The sequence below is a fragment of the Macrotis lagotis genome, chromosome 4, assembly GCF_037893015.1.
Source record: "Macrotis lagotis isolate mMagLag1 chromosome 4, bilby.v1.9.chrom.fasta, whole genome shotgun sequence".
Lineage (NCBI taxonomy): Eukaryota > Metazoa > Chordata > Mammalia > Peramelemorphia > Peramelidae > Macrotis > Macrotis lagotis.
Genome location: NC_133661.1, coordinates 259,012,576 through 259,025,734, shown reverse-complemented (window position 1 = coordinate 259,025,734; position 13,159 = coordinate 259,012,576). Strand labels below are relative to the sequence as shown.

Genomic DNA, 13,159 nt, shown 5'->3' with positions numbered 1-13,159 from the left:
AAAAAAGCTTTTGCACAGATAAAATAGCTAAGTCATTTACAAGTCTTCATCAAACAATAATATGGTTACTGAGTACAATGTTTTCCAGGTTTTTCTGAAATCAACCTGCTTGTCATTTATTGTACAACACAATTATATTCCATTATAATCATATACCACAGCTTATTTAATCATTCATTAAACTTTTTAATTTTTTTATTGTTTAGCTATTCATTAATTGATAGGCATCCTTTTGATTTTTTTTTAATATTTTGATTTTTAAGTCTTTACCATCACAAAAGAGCTGCTATAAATATTTTTGTACAAATAGGTCCCCTTCCATTTTTGATCCAAATTTTCTAAAAATATTAATAAGATACAAAGGATATTTAAGTTTCTCTTTTTATACTTTCCATATCAAACTCCTTAAACATCTATCCATCAAGACAAGTAAGAACATCCATTCAGTTATGTGGAGATCACATTGTGAGGACTCCCCACATACATGTAAAAGTGCTTTTCTAAAGGATACCAGATTCCTATATCTGTCCATCTAATTTCTAAAGGTTGCCCTTTATCTACCATCATCCTTCCCCTATTTCAGCAATAAATTAGCCATAAAAAAACATTGAAAATAACTTGTCAATTAATACTAGATATGCTGGACTAACCTTAGCTCAAAATAGACCAGTGATTCAGGTTAGGGATTGGAATATAATGGAGTACTTTCAGATCATAAAACAAAATTAAAACAACTTCACTTGTGATGACTTCAAAAGGATATAATTTTTAATTAAATTAAAGTAAAATTGCTCTAATTTTACAATCATCTTTGAAAACACCCACACTAGATCAGGAATGTAGCCTCGTAAGACAATGGAAATTCCACTAAAGATCACCAAAATCAGAAGATTACAAATGTGGGAGGAAATTCAACACGCATTGAGCTATAGATAGTTCAGTCATTTTTAAAAACAATTTGGAGCTATGTCCAAAACTTTATTAAATTGTGTATGCCCTTTGACCCAGTAATATCATGCCATAGCCCAAAGAGGTCAAAGATCACTGCCCCATTAAGAGGACTACTTTGTCTCCAGTTTTGGAGTAGTGAGGATAAATCTGAAAAGGTACAATTTTTTTCTTTTACCTTGTTAGTTGTAAGGGCCCTCAAAAGTTCTGTCATTAGGATATTTTTAATTAATTAGACAAATTAAGATCAGATTATGAAGGGTCTTGGATGCTGAACTAAATAATTTGTATTTTATCTTATAGTTAAAACAATTTTAAACCAGAGGAATAACAAGATCAAAGTGATATGTTAAGTGATCTCCCTGTTTCTGGTCTCTGTCCCTATAATCAACCCTCCACAATGCTCCTGAATTAATATCCCCAAAGAAATCTTTAACCATGTCATTCTCCTTCTATAGAAGCTTCAGGGATGGCTAGGTGGCGCGGTGGCACAGTGGATAGAGCATGTTCCCTGGAGTCAGCAGTACCTGAGTTCAAATCCGGCCTCAGACACTTAATAATTACCTAGCTGTGTGGCCTTGGGCAAGCCATTTAACCCCATTTGCCTTGCCAAAAAAAAGAATCTAATAAAAAAAAAGAAGCTTCAATGATGCTCTGTTGCTTCTAATATAAAATATGAATTCCTTAACCTAGCATTTAAAACTGCTAAATAGAGATTGCCATTCTAATCCGTTCATAGAGGTCCACTCCTCCCCTTACCTTAAAGCCATCATTCTGGCCCTCATTGATTGGTCAATAATAGGTCTCAGAAACCCCACCTAGTCATTGTTTGGGTCCTGTGGGCTCAAAGTGAATGCAACTATTGTTTCTGTTCTGTCCAAAAACCCTGAGGGTCTTCTCTTCCCAGATTTATTTTTTTACTTGAGGCAAAAGAAGTCATTCTTTTTTACCTAGCCTCAATCACAGAATGGGCACTGCCTCAGACAAACTGAGACTTAAGAAAGGCCTTAACTTTAAAAAGCCAAGGTCTCCCACCTCATCCAGGGCCATCTTCAGTTGTTCTGATCTATATCTTATCACTGGACCCAGTTGACTCCAGAGGAGAAAAATGAGGCTGGTAACCTTGCATAGCCCTCCCTCAACTTAAATCCAATTCACTTGCATGTTATGGCAATGTCTCCCTGATGTCAGGGTCCTTTTTGAGAAGGAAGAACAAACTGTAATCCTCCCCTTGAACATGACTTTCCTTCCAACTCATTTGGCTCACCTCTCAAAGCAAACCCAGGAAAATACCTGAAAACCTGTATCACTACCAGACTAGTCAGTCAAGCCACCCTAGATATTGTTATTCACTGCTGAAACTAGATGTCAATAGACTACACTGATGCATTTCAGATGGATCACGAACTTGGATGAGAAAATAAATATTTATTTTAACTAACCTAACTGAAATTTTATCATTTATTTTAGTTATTTAAAAATATTCTAAGGGTTCTGTAGGTTTCATGAGGATCCAGAGGAGTCCATAAATTAAAAAAAAAAGGTTATGAACACTTAGTCTAGAGGGATCTCATCAATAATCTCTATGTACCCTGGGAAACTATTTTTTAAAAAAAGAATTAAGTTTTCTTCTACTACTGTAAGTCCCCACTCAGCAGTTGCTGGCACAAATACTGTAGTCTTAAAATCTATCTCTCCTACAAGGTGCTTCCCAATGCCCATCTCAACTGCATTTGGGTAATGACACACTTAGACTGGCAATGCTAACAGCATTTATCATAATTGCCATCTTAAGAAATAAAGTAAACAGAAATGTAAACAAACCTTTAGGAAACAGAGATAAGCCTTTTATGCCTCGAGGAAGGTATCTGGCTCCTGTCCTCTCTGAAGAGAGGAAAAGGGGGAAGAAGGAGAAAGAGAATAAAAAGGCAGAAGTCCAGACTTGTTTCAATAATGCAAGTGCCAGGTTCATGTCTCCAGTATAATTTGATCATACCATTTCAGTCTCAAAAATCTGGCATTGGCAAACTCATGGCAGATGCTCCTCCCTCACCAAGTCACCCATGGATTCTAGTCTCCCACTCTTCATTGCTTTCCTAGATTTTTTCATCTTCCAACTCCATATATATATATTCTAGGGACTTCTTCTTTCCACAACCCATCAGGGTACAGGGGACTAGATTATGAGTCAAAATCAGCCCAGAGAGTCCTGGGGTCATGGCCAAACTCCCTGGGGGTCCAGGACAGTAAAGCTGGGTAAATTTCTGCCTGGCTTGTAGGCATTCATCTCCAGTGCCCTTGTCTCCATGGAAATGTCAAGACAGCACTACATTACTTCCCTCAGTCAGAAATTTTGCAGTCTCTTTCAAAATCAGTCACGGTATGTTTGGCATCAGCAAATATACATCACAAGCATCAAAATGAACTTCAGCACATAACAAAGCAAGGATGATATGCCTAGAATCACAGGTAATCATCTCAGAGTGTCATTTATGGCAAATATTTAATAATGATTCATTCAAAAGACTATACAAATAAAGCATCACTTGAGAAGCTACTTCAGTGACTATAGTTTTAAAGAGCATAAGAAATGCATATATCACAGAAATTACATGCATAGGACACAAGCAAATATACATAGCAACCAGGCAAAACAAAGCAATAACAACATCAAGGAGCTTAAAGAACAAAACATTCATAAATACTAGCATTTATTCAAATAAACAAACAACAAAACTATGCAAAGTCAACAAATATATGGTACATACATGATTCTAGCACATGAACAGCTACATAATAAACATACTCAAAACATACAATAATTAACAAATGTAATAATTAAATGTAATTAACAATTAAGTACAAACTACTTAGGAAAAACTAGTATTTTCAACTGTCTGTATATTGTTTCAAATCAAACACTCCATTTTACTGGTTCAGGAATGGCCAGAGCTATTATAGGACTTGTAGATCACCACAGGATTCATGAAAACTAAAATTCACAGACCTAGCAATAAAAAAGGGGAAAAAATAAGTTTATTTAAATTCAGAAGATAAAAAAGCAATTTTAAGTCAGAGTTCAAATTGGATTCAGCATCTCCTACCCCCTAGAACTATATGGAAGTATAACCAGAAAGAGATAGTCAGATTGTGTAGATGAGATTGTGTTAGATCTGAATAGCAATGGTCCCAGGATTGGGTGTGCATATATATCTCACAGACTGGGCAAATCACATCCAATCTAAGGGTTAAGTTTTCTCTCCCAAGTGCTATTCAGACACCCCAGAGCTGACCTAATTTGGCCTTCTAAAGGCTGTTTGCTACAGATTATAATACAGATATAATACAGATTCTAAATGCCCTTCCTGGTTCATCCTACAAGTTTTAGTAAGTACAATAGGACATTACAAGCTAGTTGACAGTGTCCTAAGTGACCTGCAACTATCATTATTAATGGACATAGAAGTAATCTGCCTCATAACCACTAGCAAGTAAAGACAGTGCCTTCTATGACTAGAATGACTACTCTGAGGATAAGAGTAGGTCCATGCAGTCCACAGTTTGGAGGTCAAGTGGTGGATCTTATGACCTCTTCTTGAATAGCAAAGGCAGAAGAAACACAAACTATCTGTTGTCAAGATTACATGTGATCTGTTCTTCTCTCATAATGGTATGGATCCTACCTTCTTTTTAAAGAAGGTAAAATAATTAGAAAATTAAGAGGTTGAGATGTGAAGGGATTTAAAAACTAGATGGGGGAGTTTTTATAAACTAATAGAGAATCATTGAAGTTTGCTAAGTAGGGGATGATATGAACAGACCTATTAGAAAAATCATATTGTCAGTCAAGGTGAGAATAGATTACGGTGGGAAAAAACCTGAGGCAGGGAGATCATATAGAAGATTATTGAAATAGTCTAGGCAAGATGTGGAAATGGTCTGAATTAGAGTGTGGTTCTATACCCAGATAAAAAGAGACATATAAGATTTGGTAACTGATTGGATATGTAAGTTGAATGAGAGTGAGAACTTTAGGATAAAATGGATATTGCTAGTTTAGAAGTCTGGGAGAATGATGATGCCCTAAACAGTAAGAGTTGGAAGTTTGGAAGAGGGGAAAGTTTTTGAAAAATATGAGTTCCTTTTTGAACAGGTTGAATTTGAAATATTTACATCCAAAATATCCAAAAGGCAGTTGGTGATTGTGAAACTGAAGGTTTATTATGGTGGGATATGTTTTTAGATGAGAAGTCATATGTATTTAAATGAGAACAGAAGCAGTGGATGCTGTTGAGTTCTCTGAGAAAAATAATATAGAATGAAAAAAGAGAAAGTTCAGGACAGCCCTGAGGAACTTGCATAATTAATTGATATGACACATAAAAAAATCAGCAAAGGAGAAGAAGAAATATCGGGTTAGATAGGTGAAGAACCAGGAGAGAACAATGACACCAAAAACCTCCAGAGGAGAGAATTCCCAGAAAAAGAAAATATCCTATTTCTCCATGTATAAGATGCACCCTTTTTTGAAAAATTTGGGGTCTAAAAACTGGGAGCATCTTATACAGTGGTTGTAGGTTTTTTTATTTACATTTCCTGCTTTTTTTCACTTGTTTTTGTGTTCATTGTTTTGCATTTATTACAGGTATATTCGGTTACGTTTTGCCATGTTCTACCCAGAAATGACTCAGGAAAGATTTTCAGACAGTGCTGAATTCCAGTTCAAAGTGATCCAGTTTGCAAAAGTGAATGGAAATCATGTTGTGTGGATGTCAATTTGGTCCTCTTCCAAATGAGAAAACAATCCAAGCCTGGATGCGGGAAGAAGAAACCCAACCGAAAACACCCTGGCAGAAGAAGGCCATGAGAGGCAAGGCAGCCAAATGGCCTGAGTTAGAGAGGGAATTGAATAAATGAATGGAAGAGCAAAGAGCCAGTGGAATTCTTGTGTCTACAAAGATGGTTCAGTAGGAGGCCAGAAGAATTGCTGATGAGAAAGAAGTGACTGATTTCAAAGGAGACAGAACAGGTGCTTCAGGTTCATGCAAAGGAAAGGAACCCAACATACGTCCACACACCAGACATACGCAGGAAGAGCTTGTGGTCAACCCCAGACCAGAGCCCAGGTAGGAGAGTGGTCAGAACCTCTCCTAAGACAGGGATTCAACATCAGACATGGATGAAAATGAGCTAATAGATGGGAGTTTTGATAGTGATGAGGAGTTGTATGAATTTTGTGATGAATAAAACCTGAGTCCAATAACTTTATGTAATACATTTTTTTCAAACTAATAGAGAATCATGAAAGTTTACTAAGCAGGGGATGACATGGGGCCCCAAAATTAAGGTGTGTCTTATATACAGGGAAATATAGTAATCATCAGAGTCAAATACTGTCCAAAAGTCAAGCACAATGAGAATTGAGGAAAGGTCATTAAATTTGGCAATTAAGAGACGATGGATAACTCTGGAGAGATTAGTGTCAGATAGATGATGAAGTCAAAAATCTAATCATATAAGGTCTAGAAGAGAATTAAAGAAATAGAAGTAGAAGAACCTTGGGGAGATGAATTTTGTAAGAAGTTTAGTCAAGATGGAAAGGAGAGGATGGTAGGATCTGATAAAAAAAAATCTATGGACATGAGAAACATGGGTGTGTTTGTAGGTATTAGGGAAGAGGTCAATAGATAGGAAGAGTTTGAAGATAAGAGAGTATGGAAATGATACTGGGGTAATTAACTGAAGATTGAATTTAAAGAAAGGATGGGATTCAGGATGCTTATTTAGGGGTTGACCTTGACAAGAAGAAGAACCACTTATTCAATTGACACTGGAATAAAGGAAAAGAAAGTGTATGGGGTGGGTGGGGGGGAGAAGGAGAAGATTCCAAATACAATGAGATGAACCTGAGGGGGAAAGTCTGAAAATGCCCTCAATTTCTTTAATGAATTATAAGGCCAGATCCTCAGCAGAGAATGGGGAGAAGGAATGCCATCAGAGGTCAGAAGATTCAGAACAGACACTGTAGGAAGAGGCATAGTGAATCAACCAAAAGAAATGTGTATAAACTTAAATTATGCTTTTCAGTTTTCCCAACAATTTTTGTTGAATACCTTACTACAATAGCTAAGATCTCTGTATTTTTATAAAATTATCTAATGATAATTGCTTACTTCTTTATATTAAATATATAATCTGTTCATTGATCAATTTTTCTATTTTTTAATCAGTATCAAATAATTTTGATTATTCATTTGTAACATCATTTGAAATATGACGCTTCATTTCCATTCCCCCCATTATTTCTCTAGAAAATGTTCTTCCAGATAAATTACATATACAATATATAATATATAATTATGAATTATATATAAAATAACCCTTTAGTAGTTTGATTGGTATGTCACTGAATAATATTAATATCATCATGACCCAACCATAATTAATATCTCTCATTATTAAAGTCTGTATTTCTATAAAGAGAGTTTTGTAATTATATTCATGTAATTCCATGTGATTTGTGAGTCTTTGTCTGACATTTCCATTTAGTGAGAGCCCCAGATGTACTGCTGATTCTGCACTATTATCTCCTTCTCCAGTCAGCTCTAACTCTCTATAGACTGCCTGGAAACCTAGCAGTGATGATAACTTGACTGAATTTGTTGAAGATCATTGATATTGTTCAGTCATTTTCATCACATTCAACTCTTCGTGACCTCATTTAGGATTTTCTTGGCAAAGATACTAGGATGGATCCCTCTTCCTCTCTCCTCTGAATCCTGCAGAGCCAGCCCCATCCAGAAATTCAACATGTCGATTTTGAAAGATCATTGAAAGAAAGATTTTTGACTCTCATGGAAGCCCCACCGTTGAAGTTGATCTGTACACTTCAAAAGGTCTCTTCAGAGCTGCTGTGCTGCTGTGCCCAGTGGGGCTTCTACTGGCATCCATGAAGCCCTGGAGCTCCGAGACAATGATAAGACCCACTATATGGGGAAAGGTGGGTTGGGGGGGACAGAGCCAAGATGGTGACAAGAGCAGATCATGTCTTAGGTGTTCTCTCATAAATCTTCGAAACTAAGGACTCTAAATTTTCAAGAGACAGAACCCACAGAGGGACCCAGTGAGGCAGTTCTCCTACTCAAGGTAACCTGGAAAAGAGCAGAAAGGTTCTGCTCCCTGGGGTTGGAGGGGCGGCCCACCAGAGGGGTGGCCCACCAGAGCAAAAGAACTTCAGCCTCCCAGAGGCAGTCCCAGGGCACTGGGAGCTGCCTCTCACAGCAGCGGGGGAGTTTCCCGAGCTACGCCCCGGGGAGCACCAGCACAAATTGGGGGAACAGCTAAGGGACCTCTGCCAGAGTGAGCATGTGAAGTCCAGCCCTCAGGGCACACAGTGAGCAGCATAGCTACTGCATTCCAGATCCAGGAAACATAAGCAGGCGGAGCCAGCAAGCAGGAGCCCCCAGGGCACAAGCCCAGTGAACCTAGGGAGGGGAGTGAAGAGAGAGAGAGACTGCAGAGCTCTGCCCCTGGAACAGGACTCTGGGGCTCTGAACACATTGAGATCCTGATTGAAGTCTAGGCCCCGCCATAGAACAGCAGGCCCCCCCCCCCCCACCTCAGCCCCATGACAGAGGGGGGAGCTTATGGTCATTCATAGACCAGGAGGGAGGACAGAGCCTCACATACAGATCCTTGTGGGTCTGTCCCAAAAGCTCAGGAAGCACCCCAAAAACAGGCTTAGGCTGGGAAAATGAGCAAGCAGAGGAAAAAAGAGGTACACCATTGAGAAATACATTATCTATGATCCCAAGAAGGATCAATATACTCAGTCTGAAGATGAGGAAACACAAGCTCCTGCATCTAAAGACTCCAAGAAAAACAGAAATTGGGCTCAGGCTATGACAGAGCTCAAAAAAGACTTTGAAAATCAACTGAGGGAGTTAGAAGAAAAACTGGGAAAAGAACTGAGAGAGATACAGGAAAAACATGAAAATGAAGTCAGCAGCCTAATCAAGGAAATCCAAAAAAATGCTGAAGAAAATAGCATGCTAAAAACCAGCTTAGGTCAAATGGATAAAACAGTTCAAAAAGTTATTGAGAAGAATGCTTTAAAAAGCAAAATTGGCCATATGGAAAAAGAGATAAGAAAATCATCTGAGGAAAACAAATCCTTCAGACAAAGAATAGAACTCAGGGAGATTGATGAATTTACGAGAAATCAGGACTCATTACTTCAAAACCAAAAAAATGAAAAATTAGAAGAAAATGTGAAACATCTCATTGAAAAAACAACTGATATAGAAAACAGATTTAGAAAAGATAATTTAAAAATTATTGGAATACCTGAAAGTCATGATCAGGAAAAGAGCCTTGACATCATTTTCAAAGAATTACTACAGGAAAATTGCCCTGATATTCTAGAAGCAGAGGGCAAAATAGAAATGGAAAGAATCCACCGATCCCCCCAAGAAAGAGATCCCAAAAAACCAACCCCTAGGAATATTATAGCCAAGTTTGAGAACTCCCAAGTCAAAGAGAAAATATTACAAGCAGCCAGAAGGACACAGTTCAAATATTGTGGAGCTGCAGTCAGGATCACACAGGACTTAGCAGCAACTACATTAAAAGCTCATAGGGCTTGGAATATAATATGCTGGAAGGCAAAAGAGCTTGGAATGCAACCGAGAATCAACTACCCAGCAAAACTGAATGTCCTCTTCCAGGGAAAAAGATAGACTTTCAATGAACCAGGGGAATTTCCAATGTTCCTGTTGGAATGGCCAGAGCTAAACAAAAGGTTTGATCTTCAAATACAGGACTCAGGTGAAGCATAGAGACTGGAGAAGGGGAAAATATGAGGTACTTAATGATGATGAACTGCATATATTCCTGCATAGAAAAATGACACTCATATGAACCTTCTCAGTTAATAGAGCAGGTAGAGGGAGCTTTTATAGTTGAAGCACAAAAGAAAGTTGAATTTGAAGATAAAATATGGTGTAAAAATGAAGTCAATAGAAAAAAAGGAAATATAATGGGAGAAAGAAAAAGGAGAGGGGGAATAGTCCAAGATATTTCACATAATAAGATTTTTTTTATTACAATGAGCTATTGCAATGATATGGAAGTGGGGAGGCAAGGGGGAATGAGGGAACCTTTGCTCTCATCAGAGATGGCTAGGAGAGGAAACAGCATATGTACTCAATGGGATATAGACATCTGGAGTAAGAAGGAGCAGGGAGTGGGGATGTGAATAAAGGAGGAGAGGATGGACCATGGGGGGTTAGTGGCCAGATATAAGACATTTTCTTTCTTACTTCTTGCAAGGGGCTGGGATTGGAAAGCCTGCCCAGGACCACAGGGCCAGGTGGATTCTGGGCCTAAGGGGTGTTATGGGGGCTCAGGGCTTCTTGGCTCCAGGACCAGGGATCTGTCTGCTGCACCACTTAGCGACCCTACAGCAGAGTCAGAGTGAAAGGAGAGAGAAAATATAGTACATGGTAGTGGAGAAATAAGAAAGGAGGAAGTTGTGATCAGCAATGGCAATGATGGAAAAATATGGAAGTAACTTTTGCCATGGACTTATCATAAAGAATGTGATCCACCAGCGACAGAGTTGTTGGTGTTGGAACAAAGACTGAAGTACATTTTTATTATTATTTTGGGGGGACGTGCAGGGCAAATGGGGCTGGGTGGCCTGCCTGGGGCCACATAGCAGGGTGATTGTTGGGTGTCTGAGGCCGGATTTGGACCCGGATGCTCCTAGCTCAAGGCTCAATGCTCCATCCGCTACCCAGCCACCCCTACTATTATTATTATTTTATTTTATTTTATTTTATTTTGGGTCTTTTTTTTTCTTTTTCTTTTGGTTTTTGCAGGGCAATGGGGTTGGGGGTGGCTTGCATGTCACACGGCTGGGTGATTGTTGGGTGTATGGGGCTGGATATGGCCTCAGGTGCTCCTGGCTCTAGGGCTGGTGGTCTGTCCATTGCGTCACCTGGCCATACCTACAATTATTACTATTATTTTTTTAATTTTAATTTTTTCTCTCCCCTTTACTTTATTGCTCAAGTGAGTCTATATTTTTTGGGGGGAGGGGGTATTTTGTTTACTCTTAAACAAGAACATTTTATTAATGTATAAAAAACATTATTTGTACAAAATGAGAATAAATAAATAATATTTAAAAAGAATGATAATTCTTTCTCAAGAATGATTTTAAAAAAAGCAGTTGAGCACATCAATAAAACTATTGCCCCAACCCTGATAGCAAGAAACTAAATGTTGTGGAGCAGGAGAAGATTGACAAATTGATGTTGGAGATGGATGGTTCTGAGAATAAATCTAAATTTGGAGCAAATGCCATATTGGGAGTGGTCTCTGGCTGTTTGTAAGGCTGGGGCTGCTGAGAAAGGTGTCTCCTTGTTCTGCTGTATTGCTGATCTTGCAGGCAATGAAGAAGTCATCCTGCCAGTTCCAGCCTTCAATGTGATCAATGGTGGCTCCCATGCTGATGACAAGCTAGCAATGCAAGAGTTCATGATCCTCCCTGTTGGAGCATCAAACTTCAAGGAGGCCATGCGCATTGGAACTGAGGTCTACCATAACCTGAAGAATATGATTAAGAAGAAATATGGACAGGATGCCACCAATGTAGGAGATGAAGGTGGTTTTGCTCCAAACATCCTGGAGAACAAAGAAGCTCTGGAGCTGCTGAAGGAAGCGATTGGCAAGGCTGGCTATACTGGCAAGGTTGTAATTGGCATGGATGTTGCTGCCTCTGAATTCTTCTGGTCTGGGAAATATGACTTGGACTTCAAGTCTCTTGATGATCCCAGCAGATACATCTCACTTGCAGAGCTTGGGGACCTTTACAAGAGCTTCATCAGGGACTATCCAGTGGTGTCTATTGAAGATCCCTTTGACCAGGATGATTGGGCAGTTTGGAAGAATTTTACTGAAACTGCAGGCATCCAGGTTGTAGGGGGGTGATCTCACAGTGACCAATCCCAAGCGCATTGAAAAGGCTGTGAATGAGAAAGCTTGCAATTGCCTCCTGCTCAAAGTGAACCAGATTGGCTCCATGACCGAATCTCTCCAGGAGTGCAAGCTGGCCCAGTCCAATGGGTGGGGAGTAATGGTTTCCCATCATTCTGGAGAGATTGAAGACACCTTCATTGCAGACCTGGTGGTGGGTCTCTGCAATGGGCAGATCAAGACTGGGGCCCCCTGCCGATCTGAGGGTTTGGCTAAGTATAATCAAATTCTCAGAATTGAGGAAGAACTAGGCAGCAAGGCTAAATTTGCTGGAAGCAACTTCAGAAACCCTCGGGCCAAGTAAGCTCCATGACCATGAAGCCTCAGATCTAGTAGGTGACAGTCACCTCTGTAGAAGTCCTCCAAAGAATGGGCAGCACCAGGTAGTAGACCAGTTTTGTTTTGGGGATAGGGGTTCTGCTACTTAACTTTACCCCTCTCTCTTCTACCTTTCTGTGTTCTCACTGCTTCTTTCAAACTGTCTTATCAGAGATGGTACCTGATTATTTGGTCCTTTTTTGGAAGACCTCATCTTGTGACTGGGCTAGAATGATCTGTTCTCACCCCCCCCCCTAGTGTTGATGTGCCAAGTTATATACATGTGATACAGCCCCCCCCAACAAGCCCACAGGCCAGATCCTTTAGTGGCTTCTATGTGCAGAATAAAAGTATTCATAATCCACTGGAAAAAAAAAGATACTAGGATGGCTTGCCATTTTCTTCTCCAGCTCATTTTACAAATGAAGAAACTGAGGCAAACATGCTTAAGTGACTTGCCTAGGGTCACACAGCTAGTAAGGGTCTGAGACCAATTTTAAACTAGGATGATGAGTTTTCATTCCTTCAGGTCTGGCACTCTATCCACTGTGCCACCTAGTGAATTCCCAATCCTTCATCAATCCTCACCCCAGTGATCCTGAACTACCAGATGTCATTATACCTGACTGGTTCCCTCTTTTCCACAACCTATTCCTTGTTCCCATTCCACTTAGCCTGACCCCACACTGACATCTCACTCAAGATCTACCCATCATTTCCACAGTACTTTCTGAAATTACACAAGAAATGAACTTTTTAGTACCTGGGTTCAAATCTGGGCTCAGATACTTAATAATTACCTAGCTGTGTGGCCTTGGGCAAGCCACTTAACCCCATTGCCTTGCAAAAACCT

General features: G+C 39.4%; 1 pseudogene; it reads left to right on the top strand.

The window, feature by feature from the left end:
• Positions 1 to 3,165: 3,165 nt before the first annotated feature.
• On the top strand, positions 3,166 to 12,292 carry LOC141522896 (enolase-like; annotated as a pseudogene).
• The last annotated feature ends 867 nt before the right edge of the window (positions 12,293 to 13,159 follow it).